Source organism: Oncorhynchus nerka, linkage group LG2, assembly GCF_034236695.1.
Source record: "Oncorhynchus nerka isolate Pitt River linkage group LG2, Oner_Uvic_2.0, whole genome shotgun sequence".
Taxonomy (NCBI): domain Eukaryota; kingdom Metazoa; phylum Chordata; class Actinopteri; order Salmoniformes; family Salmonidae; genus Oncorhynchus; species Oncorhynchus nerka.
This window is the reverse complement of record NC_088397.1, coordinates 6288336-6303441: the sequence shown is the minus strand read 5'-3', so window position 1 is coordinate 6303441 and position 15106 is coordinate 6288336. Positions and strand designations below refer to the sequence as shown.

At 40.9% G+C, this 15106-nt stretch overlaps 1 protein-coding gene across 2 annotated transcripts in view; it reads right to left on the bottom strand.

Moving 5' to 3' along the window:
• Positions 1–15106, bottom strand: part of LOC115116980 (zinc finger protein OZF-like) — a 171776-nt gene that overhangs the window by 83512 nt on the left and 73158 nt on the right. The window contains exon 1 of one of the 2 annotated variants that reach the window (XM_065022428.1): positions 671–757. The exons of the other annotated variant lie outside the window; for it this stretch is intronic. The gene's annotated coding sequence lies outside the window, so the exon portion shown is untranslated. Of the gene's footprint in view, positions 1–670; positions 758–15106 lie in introns of those variants that run through there. 2 annotated transcript variants of the gene reach the window in all.

Below are 15106 nucleotides of genomic sequence, written 5' to 3'. Positions count from 1 at the left end.
TAAATCAGGCTACACAATTAAGCGCACTTAATCTATGGTAGATTTCCTGAATTCACATAAATGCATAAATTACTCAAAAACCATTTAGTACAAGGTTGCAGTATGTTTTAGGCAGCACTATGTACTATTTTTCTGAATAACCTTCGCTGTGTTATTTAAATCAACAAACAATAGTATTTCCGTTCACACCATAGTAATATGTATAGACAGCGATAACTTAAATAGTCTGAATATTAGTACACATGTAGAAAACTGATAATCAATACATTAAGCTTTAAAATAGTAGTGCAACCGTGAAATGGTCTCTCTGCTGCATCCACTCTGCCTGGACTGAAGTCTGTTGATGCAGACCGAGTGGCGCCGCCATTTGACCAGTTCGTGAATTTGACACAAAACTAATAAATTGTAAAACGAATTCAGACATCTCAAGTAAATATATTATTTGTGAAATTACATTGAGAAAACCATGTACATCCACTCAGACAAACACCAAAGGCTCTAACTATGTAACTTGTAAAATAGTTAACATTATCACGTTCTTCACTCGGCTTGACATAAAAATAACACATCACACCTTTACCCAACGTGATAATACCTTAACGGCTGTATTACCTAAAATGGTACGACATGTTCTTTCGATATTAGAATGTTTAAACGTGCTATTACATACCTGTAGTAATATATAGAAAAGGACAAAAATGTTATCTTATTGACTGCACCGTTCTGGCGCTTTCTTTACACTGAATAATGGTGCGCTTCTGTCCGGAACTTCCTGTTCCCCCACTAACATCGTCCGTGCATTCCGGGATCCTTGGGATGAACCAACCCCATCACATGAGAAGGGGTCGCTGCCTCCGCCGGGACACATCTATTTTGCATAGAGTTGATTGTGGCCTTTAGAATGATGTCACATCCCAGCTAGCACAGTGCATCTGTGCCGATTCCGGCTGAGAGTCAGACTCGGCGACGTCATGGCCCGAGTCTGGGCCGCCTTAGGCAGTATTACGGAGTTATCGGGCCCAAATGTATTACTTGGGTCTCAGACCGACTGGGGCTACTCTCTGGCAGATGATTACACGGGCTGCTTTATGTAATTGACATTTCATTATTATTTTATTTGTCCATATTTTATCATTGTTTCTGTGATCAAAAATACTATTTAACTTAAATTATTTAAGAGTCCTGTTTAAGTTATATTTTAGTATTTTGATACTTTGTGCAAGGCAATTGATAAGCATTAAACACTTTTTGGATGGACTGTCCCGATTGGCGCAGCGGTCTAAGACACTGGGGTTACTACAGTGAAGTAGAGTGTTTTAGACACTGGGTTACTGCGTTACTCCAGCTGGTAGTTCGATGACGGTATTGTACCGAAAATCTCCACACTGCCAGATTTTCGGCACAACACCGGTCCCTGGCCGCTTCTGGGCCGATTCCTCATTGCTAGCTGGGACTCCTCTTCAATTGCTGTGCGAAGTTCCTATATATTGGCGGGAACTGGAACAAGCTGTGGTACACGTCGATCCAGACCACCCCAAACAGGCTCAATGGGTGACATGTCTAATGAGTATGCAGGCATGGAAAAATTGGGACATTTGCAGCTTCCAGGAATTGTGTACAGGTCCTTCAGACATTGTGGCGGATGATTGGCAGGATAATGGGCCTCGGGATCTTGTCATGGTATCTCTGTGCATTCAAATTACCATGATAAAATGCAATTGTGTTCGTTATCCCCCATACCCTAACGCTATGCTACCATGGAGTGCTTTGTTGACAACATTGACATCAGCAAACCGCTCCCCACACAACACCATACAGGTGGTCTGCAATTGAGACGCTTGTTGGGCATACTGCCAAATTCTCTAAAACAACTTGGAGGAGGCTTGTGGTAGAGAAATTAACATTAAATGATCTGGTAACAGCTCTGGTGCACATCCTGCAGTCAGGGTTAGGGTCCTACAGTCACTGGGTCCTGATTGTGACAGTGGAGCCCAGTTTGCACTGCAGGATCCAGAGATGGCATCAGTGAAGCTGGAAGACTGCAGTCAAACACTGGAGCTGAATGTCAACATTAAAGATGAAGAAGAAGAGGAGGAGAAGATTGGGAAATCGGTTATTCATGGTAAAACCAGGTTCTATATGCTATTCATAAATTAAACCTACATAAATTATGACCCAGTCTATTGCTGTGTTGAATTCTGACCTTACACATCCATGAAGAACTTCCGACTGCACTAATGTAGTTATGAAAATTAAATCAGTAAGGCTGGTCTGAATGGATCGTCACTTCATTCATCTAGTAAACTCTATCCTGCAGCTCTGTGGACATAGATTAAGCCTAATCCTAGAATAAATTCCACTTTTAAACTGTAGTAACTAAATTAGTTTTTTGCAGATATGGTTTAAAATAGTCTGACTTGCCCTAGTCTAGATTTTCTGTCAGGATGATTTAATCTAGATCCAAGCATTGGGGAACCATGAGGGCCTTCAGAGAAGGCTAATGGCTTGATAAAAATGTATATACATTTTTTAAAATAAAATGTCATTTTAATTACGATCGTTTTAATTTATATTTCGTCTTTACAATAATTGTAATAATTTTCTGATTTCATCTCTTCAAGTTGTTGTTGGAAAGAGAAGGGTTATTAAGAGAAAAGCATATCTAATCAGGATATTCTTTGGTGGTCTCTGGGTAGAAAAATCTAGCTAGCTCAGCCAGCCATTGGCTAGAGTCATGGGTAACAGCATATACAGAGTGTGTCTGAAAGTGGGCCTGTTGACAGAAGTGGGAGGATCAACAGAAGTGAGTGTATGGAAAGTGAATCAGCTAATTGAGAAGATTTGTTGCCACTTAAGACCGTTTTGTGTGGCTGATATGATTGTTGAACAACCAGTTGATTGTTTGACAACTGTAGCATTTTAGCTAAGCAAAACCCTAACCTTTTTCCTAACCTTAACCTCATCATCCTAACCTCCACGTTAATTATCCTAACCATTTTCCTAACCTTAACTTCATTATCTTAACTGGCCACGTGGATTATCTTAACCTGCTAGGTTAGTTATGGCTGGTCTAACCAATAATGGAGTGCAGACGTTACACTCAAAGGAGAGTAATTTCCCATAATTCTGCACCTTTTGATAGTTGTTCTTCCAGCTTTTTACAGGCAGTAATTTTCTATTGATTAATGTATTTGCAATTTTGACTGTATAATATATTTTTTAATTAATGTTTTTATGTTTTAAAAAGACAACTACCTTTTTGAAAAGCATTTACTGTTTTGCAAAAGTTGTGTCTTGTTGACTCTGTTTTGCTTGTTGGCTATTGAGAGAAACTGTGATACATAAAGACAGTTGCTCCCTGATGAAATAGTAGACGAGTACACCCTGCTGGACAAAAAAGCTTACTGCACCTGGTATTCCCAGCGTACCATCCAAGTACTTAACAGGCCCGACCCTGCTTAGCTTCCAAGACCAGGCTTATTACAGCTGGTATGGCCGCAAGCCAATGAATGTATTGTATATATGATATGCGATATGATAGGCGACTCCAGGATGCTGGCCTTCTAGACAGAGTTGCAAAGAAAAAGCCATATCTCCGATTGGCCAAAGAAAATGAAAGATGGGCAAAAGAACACAGACACTGGACAGAGGAACTCTGCCTAGATGGCCAGCATCCCGGAGTCGCCTCTTCACTGTTGATGTTGAGACTGGACAGAGGAACTCTGCCTAGATGGCCAGCATCCCGGAGTCGCCTCCTCACTGTTGATGTTGAGACCCTCTAATGTCCTTGTCCTCTTGCTCATTTGTGCACCGAGGCCTCCCACTCCTCCTTCTATTCTGGTTAGAGCCAGTTTGCGCTGTTCTGTGACGGGAGTAGTACACAGCGTTGTACGAGATCTTCCGTTTCTTGGCAATTTCTCGCATGGAATAGCCTTCATTTCTCAGAACAAGAATAGACTGACGAGTTTCAGAAGAAAGTCATTTGTTTCTGACCATTTGAGCCTGTAATTGAATCCACAAATGCTCATGCTCCAAATACTCAACTAGTCTAAAGAAGTCCAGTTTTATTGCTTCTTTAATCAGGACAACAGTTTTCAGCTGTGCTAACATAATTGAAAAATGATCAATTAGCCTTTTAAAATGATAAACTTGGATTAGCTAACACAATGTTCCATTGGAACACAGGAGTGATGGTTGCTGATAATGGGCCTCTGTACGCCTATGTAGATATTCCATTAAAAATCAGTCATTTCCAGCTACATTAGTCATTTCCAACATTAACAATGTCTACACTGTATTTCTATAATTTTTTTGTTATTTTAATGGACAAAACATGCGCTTTTCTTTTAAAAACAAGGACATTTCTAAGTGACCCCAAATTTTTGAACGGTAGTGTATATATATCAAAAGTCAGTAGTCATTAAAAGTTATGTAATCTTATTGTGTTACTTTAAAAATAATAATACTTTAGTTTATTTAGCAAATATTTTCTCAACTCTATTTCTTGAACTGCATTGTTGGTTAAAGGTCTATATGTATGCCTTTCACGGTAAGGTTGTATTCGGAGCATGTGACAAATACAATTTGATTTGATTTGAGTGATATACTGTATGCTTCATTGCGGTTGGCCATTTTGTATCATAAAGTGTAATGGGTTTATTTTATAGTCCAGTTGGGGGCGGTAATGCTACATATTCGATTCCAAACGCCGTTAAACTCCAATGCAGAGGAAGAAGTAGTTCTGGGGAAGCGCGCTCCATTCTTCAGATAAAGGAAGCGCTAGAACTGTGCTGTGAAGACGATAACCATTGGGTCCATTATTACAGGTATGTAATAGCACGTTTAAACTTTTTAATGTCGAAAGACGACGTCATAACATGCTAGGTAACACATCCGTCAAGGTATTACCACGTTTGGTAAAGGTTGTGTGTGTTATTTATGTGTCAAACCGAATGGGTGAAAAACGTGATAAACGTCACGTAGCTAGATTTTTCTTTTTGAACGTGTATCATTCAAATGTAATTTAATAAAGAGTCAATGTATTTGAGATGTTATTGGCTTTGTGTAAAAATATAAAAGTCCCACGTGCTGGTAAAATGGCGGTGCGCAATCTGTCTGCATTTAATGATATGTATTTTTATTATATATATATATATATATTATCCAGTTTATTTTGTACTCAATTAGTTCCATCTTCTCCTCCCCTGAGAGCCCGTCTGGGGACCTCCGAGAAAGGGAAGTTAATGATCACCTTTTCCTCCTCAGCTCTTCTGGTCTTAGCAAGATTACTACCTTATTTTCTAAGGTATTTGGACACCTCAAATTTAAAGAGCTCCCAGTTCTTGCAATAAAGATTTTTCTTCACAAACCCTTTCCCAAAAGTGTGAGAGCAGATCTTTAACCTCAAATTTTACTATATCATTATTTAATAATGAGCTATTTAGCTTCCAGTTGGATGCTCTACCCAGGTTAGTATCAGGGGTAAATATTTTGATATCAATGTAAATGACCCTATGGTCTGTGAGGGGAGTAGTGCAAATATCAGTAGTAACACACTCACTATCAATACATTTGGATATAAGCCAAAAATCTATATTCTGGAATGTCTGGAACCTGTTTTGTTTCTCCAAGTGAATGATCTGTGGCCTGAAACCTCTCTCTCCATATGTCAGTAAGATCAAACTTTCCATAAAAAGTATTAAACCCAAATTCTGATTGGTTGGCCTACCTGGGGGCCATCTATCAGTTGAGTTATCTATTGTAATGTTAAAGTCCCCTCCTATCAATAATAACGAATTGGGAAATTTAGATAACCAATGAAGTATATGTTTCTCTATAGATTCAAGCAACTCATCATTCTCATGTTTGGTGTTGTACCCATAGAAGTTTACAGTAATGAGCGTAATGTCATTGTAACTGATCATTACATTTACATTTAAGCCATGTTTGGTGTTGTACCCGTAGAAGTTTACAGTAATGAGCGTAATGTCATTGTAACTGATCACAAGACAAATAAAGTGACCAAAGGGGTCACATTCTGAGTGTAGAATATTACCACCAAAGGTATTTTTCATTGTAGTGACACCAGCGGAGCGTTCAGATCCATGGGAAAGACAAATATCGTTGCCCCACTGTGACCTCCAGAAGTTGGCATCAGCCGAAATTGAGACTCTTCAAAAAAAAAAGCAAAAATCTGTTGGAAATTGTTTAGCTAATAAAAATAAGGCCTTATTATTCACATAGTTTTGTAACTCCCTAGCATTAAGAGAAACTAGACAAAGACAAAACAACAAGCCTTATTATTCACATTGTTTTGTAACCCCCTAGCATTAAGAGAAACTAGACAAAGACAAAACAACAAGCCTTATTATTCACATTGTTTTGTAACCCCCTAGCATTAAGAGAAACTAGACAAAGACAAAACAACAAGCCTTATTATTCACATTGTTTTGTAACCCCCTAGCATTAAGAGAAACTAGACAAAGACAAAACAACAAACCTTATTATTCACATTGTTTTGTAACCCCCTAGCATTAAGAGAAACTAGACAAAGACAAAACAACAAGCCTTATTATTCACATAGTTTTGTAACCCCCTAGCATTAAGAGAAACTAGACAAAGACAAAACAACAAGCCTTATTATTCACATAGTTTTGTAACCCCCTAGCATTAAGAGAAACTAGACAAAGACAAAACAACAAACCTTATTATTCACATAGTTTTGTAACCCCCTAGCATTAAGAGAAACTAGACAAAGACAAAACAACAAACCTTATTATTCACATAGTTTTGTAACCCCTAGCATTAAGAGAAACTAGACAAAGACAAAACAACAAGCCTTATTATTCACATAGTTTTGTAACCCCTTAGCATTAAGAGAAACTATAGACAAAGACAAAACAACAAGCCTTATTATTCACATAGTTTTGTAACCCCCTAGCATTAAGAGAAACTATAGACAAAGACAAAACAACAAGCCTTATTATTCACATTGTTTTGTAACCCCCTAGCATTAAGAGAAACTAGACAAAGACAAAACAACAAACCTTATTATTCACATAGTTTTGTAACCCCCTAGCATTAAGAGAAACTAGACAAAGACAAAACAACAAGCCTTATTATTCACATAGTTTTGTAACCCCTTAGCATTAAGAGAAACTATAGACAAAGACAAAACAACAAGCCTTATTATTCACATAGTTTTGTAACCCCCTAGCATTAAGAGAAACTATAGACAAAGACAAAACAACAAGCCTTATTATTCACATAGTTTTGTAACCCCTTAGCATTAAGAGAAACTATAGACAAAGACAAAACAACAAGCCTTATTATTCACATAGTTTTGTAACCCCTTAGCATTAAGAGAAACTATAGACAAAGACAAAACAACAAGCCTTATTATTCACATAGTTTTGTAACCCCCTAGCATTAAGAGAAACTATAGACAAAGACAAAACAACAAAGATATGAAAGTATAAACTGTAGTAGGATGAGTCAAAGACGTAGGAGCAGTGAACGTAAACCATAAGGAACCGAGATCAGCACCATTTTAAGTCAATTTAAAGTGAAAATAGCTTATTCCATAACCTTTGAGCTAGACGTCATCCAGTTTTGAAATTCCACTCAACTGAAAATTATGTTCAAGACCAAACCAAGGGTTGTTGTAGTAAAAGAGACTAAAAACACACTTTAGTGTAATTCAGGAACTATTCTGAGAAATAAAATGCAAAATAATAATTTAAATAAAAGAGTACCTACTATTTTAAGTATATATGAAAACTGATCATAAAATAATTGAATAAAAATGCTTTACATGCGTTACACGTTCCTAAGACCTTTTTTGGAAATAAGTATTAATAACTAAATAGAACAATAACCGTGTAAAGTCAGAGCAGACCTGTATGCCCTTTAAAACAGTATCTTAGTTACTGTATACATACAAAATAAATGCAGCGTTCAATCTTCTTTGTAAGTTTGTAAACAAAATAGGTCTTCTGGTGATACAAGAACAAACTAATAAATTGAAGTACCTGAGTATTCCGAAAAAAAATAGTCACCTGATGCTTGTTAGGTAAACAACATAAGGGAAATGAGAATACCATGGCTGAAACCATCAACCTGTTCCTTCTGGTGAGAATTTAGGGAGGAAAATGGATTTGTGAACCGTTGACGAAGCCTCGCCCTCCGACGAAGTAAGCAGCCTTCCCCTCACTTCGTGCTATCTTGATCGTTGGCCACAACTTGTTCCTTCTTTCTATGTCCTCCGGGCTGAGATGCTCGGTGAAACGCAGACCATGGCTCTGAAGGAAGGCGTTCTTCCTAGGAGCTTTTCAGACAGCATCACTGTAGAATCTGGCAGTGAAGAGGATGGGGTAGCAGTGCAGGTGTACTAAAGCAGTTAGCATCTCTGAATGGGGTAGCAGTGCAGGTGTACTAAAGCAGTTAGCGTCTCTGAATGGGGTAGCAGTGCAGGTGTACTAAAGCAGTTAGCATCTCTGAATGGGGTAGCAGTGCAGGTGTACTAAAGCAGTTAGCGTCTCTGAATGGGGTAGCAGTGCAGGTGTACTAAAGCAGTTAGCGTCTCTGAATGGGGTAGCAGTGCAGGTGTACTAAAGCAGTTGGCGTCTCTGAATGGGGTAGCAGTGCAGGTGTACTAAAGCAGTTAGCGTCTCTGAATGGGGTAGCAGTGCAGGTGTACTAAAGCAGTTAGCGTCTCTGAATGGGGTAGCAGTGCAGGTGTACTAAAGCAGTCAGCGTCTCTGAATGGTGTAGCAGTGCTGGTGTACTAAAGCAGTTAGCGTCTCTGATTGGGGTAGCAGTGCAGGTGTACTAAAGCAGTTAACATCTATGAATGGGGTAGCAGTGCAGGTGTACTAAAGCAGTTAGCGTCTCTGAATGGGGTAGCAGTGCAGGTGTACTAAAGCAGTTAGCATCTCTGAATGGGGTAGCAGTGCAGGTGTACTAAAGCAGTTAGCGTCTCTGAATGGGGTAGCAGTGCAGGTGTACTAAAGCAGTTAGCGTCTCTGAATGGGGTAGCAGTGCAGGTGTACTAAAGCAGTTAGCGTCTCTGAATGGGGTAGCAGTGCAGGTGTACTAAAGCAGTTAACATCTATGAATGGGGTAGCAGTGCAGGTGTACTAAAGCAGTTAGCGTCTCTGAATGGGGTAGCAGTGCAGGTGTACTAAAGCAGTTAGCGTCTCTGAATGGGGTAGCAGTGCAGGTGTACTAAAGCAGTTAGCGTCTCTGAATGGGGTAGCAGTGCAGGTGTACTAAAGCAGTTAGCGTCTCTGAATGGGGTAGCAGTGCAGGTGTACTAAAGCAGTTAACATCTATGAATGGGGTAGCAGTGCAGGTGCATGAGTGATAGACAATTTCACGGTCGCACTATTTTGAAGCTGAATGTAATGATTATCAGTTTTCTACATGTGTACTAATATTAAGACACCTTCAGTTGTTTCAATCTTTATCTATAATTGTTACTATGGTGTGAACGGGAAATACAATTAGCAGTGGTGTAAAGTAACTAAGTAAAAATACTTTGAAGTACTGCTTAAAGGAGACGTTTTCTTTTTTATAAATGGCATGTTATGGTTACGTGCACTTGTGTTGTGTAATTTAAAGTATGTACTTTGTCTAATGTGAATGAATTAATGTTTTGTTGTCAATGCTTAGCTACCTGATCTATTGTAATTACATAATTGGCAATTTAAAAAATATTTTTAGAGAATATGAACGTAACAGAACTGTCAAGACAATAACTTTTGTGTCCGTTTCTCTTTATTACTACAGGCTGACAGATTAAGTCTGAGGCCGGTAACATCAACAGTGAGGACAAACCCAGCCTGCCACTCTCCTTCCACACTGAGTCCAAACCTACAGTCACTGGGTCCTGATTGTGACAGTGGAGCCCAGTTTGCTCTGCAGGATCCAGAGATGGCATCAGTGAAGCTGGAAGACTGCAGTCAAACACTGGAGCTGAATGTCAACATTAAAGATGAAGAGGAGGAGAAATCTGTTTCACTTAGTAAGCACAGGTTTTTTCTAATTAAGTCTGTGTTCATTCCAACTTCCCGCTGTGCATGAAAAGTTGCAGTAGAACTGTTTCAATAGAAAGGTTAATGTGCTACATGCTACTGACACTTGCATGGTTTGACACCAGTATTGCCAGCATTTGTTTTATTCACTGGTCTGTCTGGAGTGATCAGAGAGGAGACTAAAGAAGTGAAGTAGACAAACTGACAGTGTTTTAGGGTTCTATGAAATGAGTGTGTAGTTTCTAACCCCTGTGATAGTGAGTGGAGAATGATATGAAATTAGTGTGTAGTTTCTAACCCTTGTGATAGTGAGTGGCGGAATGAGTCTGTGTAGTTTCTAACCCTTGTGATAGTGAGTGGAGGATGATATGAAATGAGTCTGTGTAGTTACTAACCCTTGTGATAGTGAGTGGAGGATGATATGAAATGAGTCTGTGTAGTGACTAACCCTTGTGATAGGGAGTGGAGGATGATATGAAATGAGTCTGTGTAGTTCCTAACCCTTGTGATAGTGAGTGGAGGATGATATGAAATGAGTCTGTGTAGTTACTAACCCTTGTGATAGTGAGTGGAGGATGATATGAAATGAGTCTGATTCACCCAGATATTGCTGTACTTTGTGGCATATAGTTGGTCTTTTTAACAAAGGGATTAATAGTATTATTCTATGTTAAAGGTGGCAGAGTTGTTTTATTTTATTTAACCTTTATTTAACTAGGCAAGTCAGAACAAATTCTTATTTTCAACGATGGCCTAGTAATAGTGGGTTAACTGCCTTGTTCAGGGGCAGAACAACATGTTTTACCTTCTCAGCTCGGGGATTCCATCTAGCAGCCTTTCGGTTACTGGCCCAACGCTCTAACCATCCAAAGTTAAGCCTGTTGTGAATAGCATTTCAGTCTGCAGCCAGGGTAGGTATTGTTTCTTGGAGAACCAAAACATTGCAGCCCTAATTTGTGAAGCCCAGTAATACCACTGTATGTCGCAACCCCCCTCTGTCATAGGCCAGATAAAGAAGAGGAAGTCTAAGCCTTGGTGTTCTGTTGCTCCAGGTATCTTTCAGATCTAAAGTTGGTGTAGCCAGAGGAATTGATTGAAATAGATGAAGGAATTTGGGCAGAATATTAATCTTAATGATATTTATTCTACCAATAATAGATACAAGCAGTAATGTTCAGCTGTTGATGGATTATGTTATACTCGGTACCATTGGTTCATCATTCGTTGAGCTCAAGGAGCTAATTTCTGGTGTGATTTTAATACCTAGATACGTGAAACCATGTTCTGTATTCACAAATAGATGCTGTACAACTGGATTCAGTATCTTGCTTGTTGAGGAAACGGATGGAAGATTTGGTTTTATTTTTAACTTTATTAAGTTATTAATTACATTTACAAATCCAAGATGGTAGCCAATCAGTCTGTCCGTTTGTATGTGATCATTGAAATCAGAGTTTTAAGAGTTATGTTTTAATGACCCTGAACCTGTTTACAGAAGCAACTACTTTTGATGTGAAGGTGGATGCTGTATATAACAAATATTATTTTTTAGATCTCAGTCTCTATTTTACGAAATATACTTATACAAAGATTTCGGATTGAGAGGCCTTTATTTTTTTCCGACACCTTTCTGGAGTTGGAACTTGCCGAGTCAGGAGCGTCTGTCTGCGTGCAAGGCCTGCTACGCCAGCGCTGGTGACCACTGAAGGTCAGGAGCGTCTGTCTGCGCACAAGGCCTGCTACGCCAGCGCTGGTGCACACTGAAGGTTAGGAGCGTCTGTCTGCGTGCAAGGCCTGCTACGCCAGCGCTGGTGCACACTGAAGGTTAGGAGCGTCTGTCTGCGCGCGAGGCCTGCTACGCCAGCGCTGGTGACCACTGAAGGTTAGGAGCGTCTGTCTGCGTGCAAGGCCTGCTACGCCAGCGCTGGTGACCACTGAAGGTTAGGAGCGTCTGTCTGCGTGCAAGGCCTGCTACGCCAGCGCTGGTGACCACTGAAGGTTAGGAGTGTCTGTCTGCGTGCAAGGCCTGCTACGCCAGCGCTGATCACACTGAAGGTTAGGAGCGTCTGTCTGCGTGCAAGGCCTGCTACGCCAGCGCTGATCACACTGAAGGTTAGGAGCGTCTGTCTGCGTGCAAGGCCTGCTACGCCAGCGCTGATCACACTGAAGGTTAGGAGCGTCTGTCTGCGTGCAAGGCCTGCTACGCCAGCGCTGATCACACTGAAGGTTAGGAGCGTCTGTCTGCGCGCAAGGCCTGCTACGCCAGCGCTGGTGACCACTGAAGGTTAGGAGCGTCTGTCTGCGCGCAAGGCCTGCTACGCCAGCGCTGGTGACCACTGAAGGTTAGGAGCGTCTGTCTGCGCGCAAGGCCTGCTACGCCAGCGCTGGTGACCACTGAAGGTTAGGAGCGTCTGTCTGCGCGCAAGGCCTGCTACGCCAGCGCTGGTGACCACTGAAGGTTAGGAGCGTCTGTCTGCGCGCAAGGCCTGCTACGCCAGCGCTGATCACACTGAAGGTTAGGAGCGTCTGTCTGCGCGCAAGGCCTGCTACGCCAGCGCTGGTGACCACTGAAGGTTAGGAGCGTCTGTCTGCGCGCAAGGCCTGCTCGCCAGCTGGTGACCACTGAAGGTTAGGAGCGTCTGTCTGCGCGCAAGGCCTGCTACGCCAGCGCTGATCACACTGAAGGTTAGGAGCGTCTGTCTGCGTGCAAGGCCTGCTACGCCAGCGCTGGTGACCACTGAAGGTTAGGAGCGTCTGTCTGCGTGCAAGGCCTGCTACGCCAGCGCTGGTGCACACTGAAGGTTAGGAGCGTCTGTCTGCGTGCAAGGCCTGCTACGCCAGCGCTGGTGACCACTGAAAGTTAGGAGCGGAGAAGCGGTTATCGGATTGGAAAACCTGATGCACCTTGGGCCGTGGGAACATCTACGTTCTGCACAACAGTCTACTGGTTGTTGCACACCTGTGCTGAAATACCTCTAAAATCCGGCATTATGTAGCTGTTACTGTGCCTGCTCTTTACTCAATGCCATCCTGGATTAAATAGGCTGGATGATCAATGGGTCAGTGAATTATCTTCGCCTTATGCCCTACAATTTGCAAACACTCCGAGACCATCATGTCAATACCACCAGGAACTTGGTCTCTCTCTGCATTTATACCACTCAAACGCAACTGGACCTACACTTGATGGCATACTTCCAAAATCTCAAACTATTGATTTACTTTTTTCCCTGTGTCAAAAGACTGTTTGTTTTATTGACAATGGTGCTGGCTCTGCCAAGTCCTCACGCATTGGTCAACTGAGATATATTGTTATGCTTTTATTGTTGATCTCTGGTAATGTGCGACCAAACCCTGGGTGGGTAGATACCATGCAATCTCTACCGACTCCCGATGATTTTAAAAACAGAAGGTTTTGTCCTCTTGCATGTTAATGGTATTAATAGACATGATTAAAATATGTGCCAAAACAACAAATGCAGAAATAATGGTTTCATCAGAAACTTGGCTGAAGAAATCTGTGTCAAATAACTGGATTTCCATTGATGGGTTCATGGTTTCTAGAGCTGATCGGATGAGTAAAGGAGGGGTTGCAATTTATGTTAAATCTGAGTTTAACACCCCTGAAATTCTCTCGATTACCAAGCCAAACATTTTGAATTGCTTGCGGTTAAAGTGAACGTATGTAAGGACTCCCACATCACTGTAGTCGGCTTCGGGAGACACACTAAACTCTTTCTGATGTCCTGCTCAAGTTAAAGGACTCTGAATTCATTCTTTTGGGAGATTTGAACTGGAACATTCTTACATCTGTATCAGACTGTTTTAAAGAACTGTGTGACTCTCTGGATCTCGCTCAATTAATTAATGTTCCCAACCAGACGGAATCCCAGAGCACCTAACAAATCAACTCTTTTGGACATTATTCTAACGAATACCTCTCACAAACACACATCAACTGGGATCTTCTGTAATGATGTCAGTGATCACTGTGCAATTGCTTGTGTTAGAAATACAAAAATGACCAAAGCCAAACCCCGTTATATTTAGAAAATACATTTTAGACAGTTTGATGAGCAAGCGTTCTTACATGATCTGTACCATAATATATAATTTTAAAAAAACAATATTGACAGAGTGACTCTGATTCCCGATGTTGACACTGCCTGGGACTATTTTTATATGAAATTTGTGTCCATTTGTGATAAGCCCTGTGAAGAAATGTAGAATCAGTGGAAGGGACACTCCCTGGTTTTCAGATAACTTGGCACAATTCATTAGAAAGAGAAATATATCTTGGGCTCAAACTAGACATACAAATGCTCCTGTTAACTGGAACTCCTTCAGAGCGCTAAGAAACACATGCACAGGGTTGATCAGGAAGTCCAAATCAGATGACTATTTAAATGTCGTCACAGAGAACCTAAACACCCCTACCAAGTTCTGGAAGCGAATCAAATCAGTGTCAGGTTCTAATGTATCCTCTGACCTTCCTGACCATTTAATGATGGATTCTAATGATGTGAAAGATGAAGCCCATATTGTAGGGGTTTTAACAAGCACTTCATATATGCTGGTTCAGTTTGTTGATAATGGTGGGGCCCAGGCCTCTAATGTCAGCTCTGTTACAGTCAACTATGATATAGGCCCTCATTTGAACCATTTTAACTTTGAGCCTGTTTCTTATACTGATGTCTATAAAGCACTAAAGGCCATAGACACTAAAAGTCTGCAGGTCCAGACAACCTGACTCCGACCTCCTTTAAAGATAGCAGCCGGTATTATTACTGAACCTGTGGCTCACATTTTCAATTGGAGTCTTTTGACCAATTCCATACCCAGCATTTGAAAATCAGCTTACGTCCTCCCACTGCTAAAGGGTGGAGATCCCTCAGATGTTAATAACTATGGTCCTATCTCTATACTCCCTATCCTGGCCAAAGTCTATGAATCCCTAGTGAACTCAGTTAAAAGCTTCTTCATTGAAAAGAACACACTGAGCGGGGTTCAGTCTGTCTTTTCTGTTTGTAGATTTATCAAAGGCCTTTGATTCAGTTGACCATCAAGTTGTT